General features: G+C 42.8%; 1 long non-coding RNA gene across 1 annotated transcript; it reads right to left on the reverse strand.

The window, feature by feature from the left end:
- Positions 1 to 503: 503 nt before the first annotated feature.
- LOC140600122 (uncharacterized) lies at positions 504 to 2,699 on the reverse strand. The gene is made up of 2 exons (XR_012003299.1): positions 2,324 to 2,699; positions 504 to 596 (listed from the first exon to the last, which is right to left on the reverse strand). It is a non-coding gene; the product is annotated as an uncharacterized lncRNA (long non-coding RNA).
- Between the last annotated feature and the right edge of the window lie 4,188 nt (positions 2,700 to 6,887).

The following is a 6,887-nucleotide window of genomic DNA, read 5'->3' on the forward strand; positions in this document are numbered from 1 at the left end:
CCGAGCCTTCCCGGCATCACCCCCTACGGTGTTAATGTGACTGAGTGTGTCTGTGGGCAGGGAAGGTGGGGGCCTGTAAGGGAGGAGGAGAGCAGGACTCTGGGCCCTTCCACTCATTTGGTTCAAAAACACCTGTTTTTGCTGGTTTTCTATATTCCAGTCCCTCGGTGGAGGGTCCCCACAGCAGAAAGGGTTTAGAAAGCACCTATCTAGAACAAGTCATTGCAAAGCCAGTTTTTCTTAGTCACTCTGTGTTTTTTAAAATCTAACACATCCACAGTGTTAAGTGTAATACCATTAGTTCATACTTTAAAAAATCTAAAATCAGACTAAGTTATGTTTTGAAACCATCCAGAAAGTTACATGCTACATTAAAATTCCAAATAGAACAAAGGGACGCTCATTTAGAAAGCTGTGTGTGAAAAAAAAAAAAAAAAAAAAAAAGCTGTGTGTGTGTTTCCATACTTCCCAAGAGGAGAAAGAAAACGCTAATCAACATAGCAAACCTTCTAGGAAGCTCTGGTTCTAGTTCAAAGAACACAAGGGCATTGAAATGGACACAACCAATGGTGTGGCAGTCTCCATTCGTCCCGTCCCTGGTGAGAGTAAAGAAAGCTTTTATTCAAACAAACAAAAACAAAAAAAAATTAATGCTTACTATCAATTAAAAGGTCTCATTCCCCGCCCACTTCTGCCAGGAAAAAATTTGAAAAGCTTTTCTCAAACTTATTAAACAAGAGATAGATTTTCCGCCCCCAGAACAAAGATGGTGTAAAAAGAACGTATTTGCTGTTAGTTTATAACTTTCTCTGTGCTGTTGCCCCAAATGGTGTAGAGTCAGAAAGAACTTGTGGGAAAAATTTGCACACAAATTGTTAATGTACAATTGTTAATGACATAACAAGGACACTTCTAATTTTTTTTAGGGTTGTACTAGATAAGATCAAATAATATTTTTCAGTTACATTTTCCTATTTTTTGAATACGTCTTGTGAATAATTATTTAAAAATATTTTGTCTCCTAATGATTTGTTCTGAGATATTAAGTTTTATGTTTATATTTCTAGAAATGTTTCACTTAACGTTTTATCTGTTCATTGATTTTTGAAATGAAGATAAATTCAATTTTGGTTTCGCGGATTTCAAAATGTATTAGTTTGGACACTTAAAATACACGCACTGACTCAGCGTTTTGGTGTTTTACAAAATATAAGGACAGTTCATGTTGCAATCACTATGTGGAAAATAACCTTGAGTCATGCAAAGGACAATACTACTATCAAAAGAAATTAAGGGGACTTACTTCAATGTCACATGGCTACTTAGTGAGTGGCAGAGGATGGCATAGGAATCCAGCTCTTTCCACACTAAGTCTCTAGATTTTGTCCACCTGACACTGCCTCTGACCCCTCTGACCCAGGAAAACAGGTGCAATCTCTCATCTGTGTCCTTGGCCATGTCTCTGTTGAAACCTCAACCCTAAGGTAGGAACGTGAGGCTGGTCCCACTGCTGTTAGAGATGCTAAGACCGAGGACCCAATACCTACTCTCTTTTGCTCCCAGGGGCTCTAAGGGCCATGTGGGCCCAAGAAGAAGGAGAAAAGGGAGCAAGAGCCAGTAAGTCAGAGAGAGAGCCTTTGGCCTTGGGGGAGACCAGGTGGTCTCTGTGTTCTGCCTGCAGGTCGTGATGCCTGTCGTGGTGTCACACACTCTGCTGTGCTGTATCTTCGCTATCGGGTGGCGTTGCAGGGAGTGGAGGCCATTGCTCACTGCCCAGTCCCTGGGTGGCATCGTGTGTCACATGTGTCATGTGAAGGCCCAGCTTAGGGCACTTTCCCAGAGAGACCCCAGGAACGGTCCCGGTGACCCTGATACATCCCACAGCTTCACACTGGTCTGACTTGCTCACAAACATCTCACTTTCCCAATGCGAGAGCAGCCCCCCCCACTCCTGGGCAGGCCCAGCTGCTGACCGTTCTGCTAATTAATGACTGCTGATTGGCCTGAGAGGCGCACTCATTATGCCCAGCAGAGATCAAAGCCAGGCCCAATAATCTGCTAAACGAGATGTCAGATTAGGGCATTCTTCTGGGCTATTAGAAAGATTTTTCTCCTTGGGTAAAGGCCTGTCAGGGCATATGACCCTCTCACCGTCACCCACCAGGAGCCAAGCCTGAGGGAAGCTCTGCAACCTCCTTGCTCCTCTTACTTCCAATGCCATTTAATGGGACAGTCCCACCCCAGGGGCCTAGGTACGATCCCAGGGAAGGTCACAAAATGGGGGAGGGGTCCCCCTAGGAAAGTCATGTTTGGGCACAGTCACCTTTTCTTTGTCCTTGGAGTTTCTGGGTGATTAGGAAGAACTAGGCCTCCTTGGGTCCCTGTGCTTTCAGCTGTATTATGGACATGCTGCCTCAGTCTACCTCTCAGGCCTTGGGGTCGAGTTTTGTGTTGATACTCCCCTTTCTCAGGAACTAGCCTCAGCCCAAATTCCTCACCCCAAGGGTGGGAACGGAGCCCTGGTTTTCGGTATTAGTGCTAACAGCCATTCATGGCCCCCGTTGACCAAATGCCATGAGCGTGAACACTAATTTTATGTGTTGTCTGAAAGCACTACAGGCCGGGGCCCTAACACCCTCTACGATCTACGATCTACGAGGCGAGAACGAGGCTCTGTAACTTGTCCAGCTTAATTTAACCACAGCTCCAGAGGTGAGTCCTGATTGGCTGAAGTTAACCGGCACGCTGATTGGCAGAGAGACAAGCACGTGACCTAGTTTTGACCAATGAGAGAACACGACACGCTAGCCTTGTAAAGGAGCGCGGGCAGAAGTAGCCCTTTCTCTTCCGGGGTGGCGTGGGGTGAGCCGAGGCGTCTGCGGAGAAGACTGTGGAGCTGCTGGAGGGACGGGCAGCTTCACACCGCGCGGGGCCTAAGTTGTGCCTCTCTGGAAGGACAGTTGGAGCCGCGGGGTCGAGCTAAGCTAAATGAGGGGATACATCGTTTTTATTGTTTAAACCAGTTCGAGGTGGACTTCCTGGGACTCGCAAACACAAGCCAGAGTCCACATCCCTTGTCCCCGAGCAACCAGACCTGACGCAGTGGCTCCGGCCTCCGCGAGGCAGCCCTGGGATGGGCCCACCTGGAAAGTCAGGACGCTGTTGAAAGTAGTCATGGCGCTTGTTGTGGCCCCCGCTCGCTTGTCCTGCCGGCCTGGCCGGGACCTCACCTGTCACCTTTGCTTCTCAGAGACGGATTCACCTGATGACCCGGAGTACAGGCTGTCCTCGCTGTCCCCCAACCATCTCCATCCTGCCTGGCCTAGTTGGGATGACCAGACCCCGTGTACCCCTCTGAATTGCTTAGGAATCGTTTCTGCTCTGAGAAACAGACACCCAAAGCGACAACGGCTTAAATAAGATAGAAGGCTATCTCTTCTACTACGTCACTACGTAAGGTAGTGGGTACAGGGTCCACCGCTGGTGTGGGAGCTCGGTTCTACCAGGGTTCATTTGTGCCTTTGCTTATTTTTTAAAAAGATTTTTTTATTATTATTATTATTATTTTATTTGACACACAGAGAGAGAAAGCACCATTCAGGGGGAGCAGCAGGCAGAGGGAGAGGAAGAAGCAGGCCCCCCCCCCCCGGGGGGGGCGCTTGTACCTAGGACCTCAGATGACAACCTGAGTTACAGGCAGACGCTTAACCGACTGAGCCACCCAGATGCCCCCGTACCTTCACTTTTTTGGCATCGATCAACTTTGCCAGAGATTTACCTACTTTATCAGTCTTTTCAAGGAAACCGTTTTTGATTTTATGAATGCTTACGCCCATTTTCTATTTCATAAGTCTCTGTCCTCATCTTTTGGCTTTCCTTCTACTTTATTTGGGTTTAGTTTGTTGTTTCTCACCTCTCTTAACCTCTTGAGCTGGTCACTGAATTCTTTGTAGGTTGTGACCTTTACATCTTTTCTTACAGGAGCCATAAATGAAAGCGCATTTTTCTCTTTAACGTGTGTAACTGCGTCAGGAAACTTAGAGGTGTTGTTATTTTAATTATTGTTAGGTTCTAAATATTTCCCATTTCCTTATAATTTCTTTAACACACAGGTCATTTAGGGATGTGTTTATATATTTACAAAATAATGTTTTGAAAGTTACTTTTGCTATCAATTTCTATTTATTTATTTATTTATTTATTTATTTATTTATTTATTTATTTATTTATTTATTTTCGATTTCTAATTTCTAAATTGTGCATAACACATGGTCAGTTTTTATAAATGTTCCAAGGGAAAAATATGAATAATACAATGACAGAGTTGAAGGGTTCTATATTTGTCATTAGACTGTCAATTTAAATAATTTCTAATTATGTCTCTGATATCTCAGTTACAGAGAAATCTGCTATGATTGTGGAACTGTCAGTTTCTGTTTTGTAATTCTGTCAAACTTTACATATTTTGAAGTCAAATTAATAGGTCTCAACATGTCACAGATTTTCATGTCTTCCTGGTGAGCTTCCTTTTATTAGTATGTATTGACCCTCTATCTCTAATGATGCCTTTTGGCTTAAAGTCTCTTTTATCTGATCCTGGTATTATTCTACCACTTTTCTTTCAATTGTTATTTTTCCTGTTATATCTAACTCCATCCTTTCACCTCACTTTTTCTGGGTCCATATATTTTAGTGTGTCTTTTATAAATAGCATATAGCTAGATTAGAAACATTCAATTTAACAATCTCTGGCTACATTGGCTAAATCTACACGATACATTTATTGTGACTTCTGTTGCACTTGTTTATCTGGGAATATCTTAATTTCTCCTTCAGTTTTGAAGGATAGACCTAATGGATATAGAATTCTTGATTGACAGTTTCTTGTATGTGATGAGTTATTTTTCTCTTGCTGCTTTCAAGATTTTTCCTTTCTTTTGACAGTTTGACTATGATGTAGAAAATATGATGTGATAAGTCTGGAAATCAGATTCTTCCTCTCCTTAAAAGGGTTATTGTTGTTATTGTTGTGCTAATACTGGCTTCTTTCTTTCTTTTTTTGTTTAGTGACTGCTGGACTAATTCTATAATAATTCCATAGAGTGTATTCCCTGTATGCAACCATGGAAGTCTGCTTGGTCAGCCTAGTGCTCAACTAATGATTGGTCAGAAATTTCCTTATATGCTCTGAACAAAGTTTTCTAGATCTTCCTACACTGATACACAAAACTATATTACATCCACTTCAACCTATGTGTAATATTCCATTGTATGAATATTTTATCAATTTATTCATCCTTTTATCTATTAGTAGATATTTAGATCATTTCTAATTTTTTGACTTTATGTAGAATATGGCACTGAATGTCTAGTTCATGTGTGAAATTATTTTTCTTCTTTCCTTTTTTTTTTTTTTTTACCATATATACCTGAATGTGTAATTGCTGGGGGACAGAATGCATATCTTCAACCATAGTAGGTGAAGTGCCATAGAAGTGCCAAAGAGTTCTCCAAATTATACATGTACTCATTTATGTATCTACTATCATGTAGCCTATTTGGTATTTTGTCTTGTTTTGTTTTGTTTTGATTAGCTTTAAAGCTTCCCTTAAAAATCTTCTCCCTTCATAGAGCCTCTTGTGGTTCTCTGGCTACAAGTAATCTTTTTCTTCTGTGAAACCACTGTGAAATCCTGTTCTTTCCCTTCCTGTTATATATCTTCACTTTGCCTTGTGCCATTATTAGTATGGATATCACGTCTCACCAACAAGATTCAATTTTCTTGGACCACATGGATCATGGCTGGTTCCTCAAAGCATCTCCCACGGTAGGCACCAAACTGAATTATTAACAATTTCAATACCTGATTTCTGGATCTGATGCAGAATCAGTTCCATATGGGAGTCTTCAGCATTCCCTCTTTCTCTCTTGAGTATTTCAGCTCAGCCAAGTTCATCTGGTATTGTTGAGCTCCTAAGTCTGGAGATACTCACTCTGAGATGGGTCGGGACTAGGATCAAGGTTGTCTCCATGTGGAAGTCTTGGCTTCCTCGTGAGCTACCACTTAGGCAAACATCTTGGATTGTGGGAAGGTGTTTGCTTGAGATTTGGAGTAATTTGGACACGGCCAGGAGGGAGTTAGCCTTGACTTAGGTGATCTTTCCTCATGGAAGTACAGAAAGATACTGAGAAAACCATGTTGGGAGGAACATTCAAACAGGACATTTAAAATCACATACAGGGGATCCCTGGGTAGCTCAGCGGTTTAGCACCTGCCTTTGGCCCAGGGTGCAGTCCTGGAGTCCCGGGATCGAGTCCCGCGTCGGGCTCCTGGCATGGAGCCTGCTTCTCCCTCTTCCTGTGTCTCTGCCTCTCTCTCTCTCTCTCTCTCTCTCTATCATAAATAAATAAATAAATATTAAAAAAATAAATAAAATCACATACACTGACTCATTCACATATAAACAACCACTTTGCTGGTTACAATTCATTCTTAGCTAGTCCTTGAAGCTGTTCCCCAAGGACCTCTCCTGGTCACACCTGGTTCCCATTACCATATCTACTTGAAAGCAGTAAAGCTGCCTTTCTTCAAAAGTACTGTGAAGCACAGTAATTCACTCTGACCTGCCCCTGGGTTGTACACAGCAGCTTGTCTGACACTTTCATGTGATCAGTTATCCACAGCCCCTCATGGAGGCAAATTCTGTCTGTCTAGACAGAAACAAATAATGAGACTGCCAGTTTAAAATGCCATCGGAATTCAGCACATAGCCCCGTGGGCAGATCCACCTGCCCTGCACACATGGTTGGGAGTCTTATCTTGTGCAGGCACATTCACCTTGGGTACAAATGGAGCTGCCTGCCCCTGCCTGGACCCCTGCATGGAA

Source organism: Canis lupus, chromosome 11, assembly GCF_048164855.1.
Source record: "Canis lupus baileyi chromosome 11, mCanLup2.hap1, whole genome shotgun sequence".
Lineage (NCBI taxonomy): Eukaryota > Metazoa > Chordata > Mammalia > Carnivora > Canidae > Canis > Canis lupus.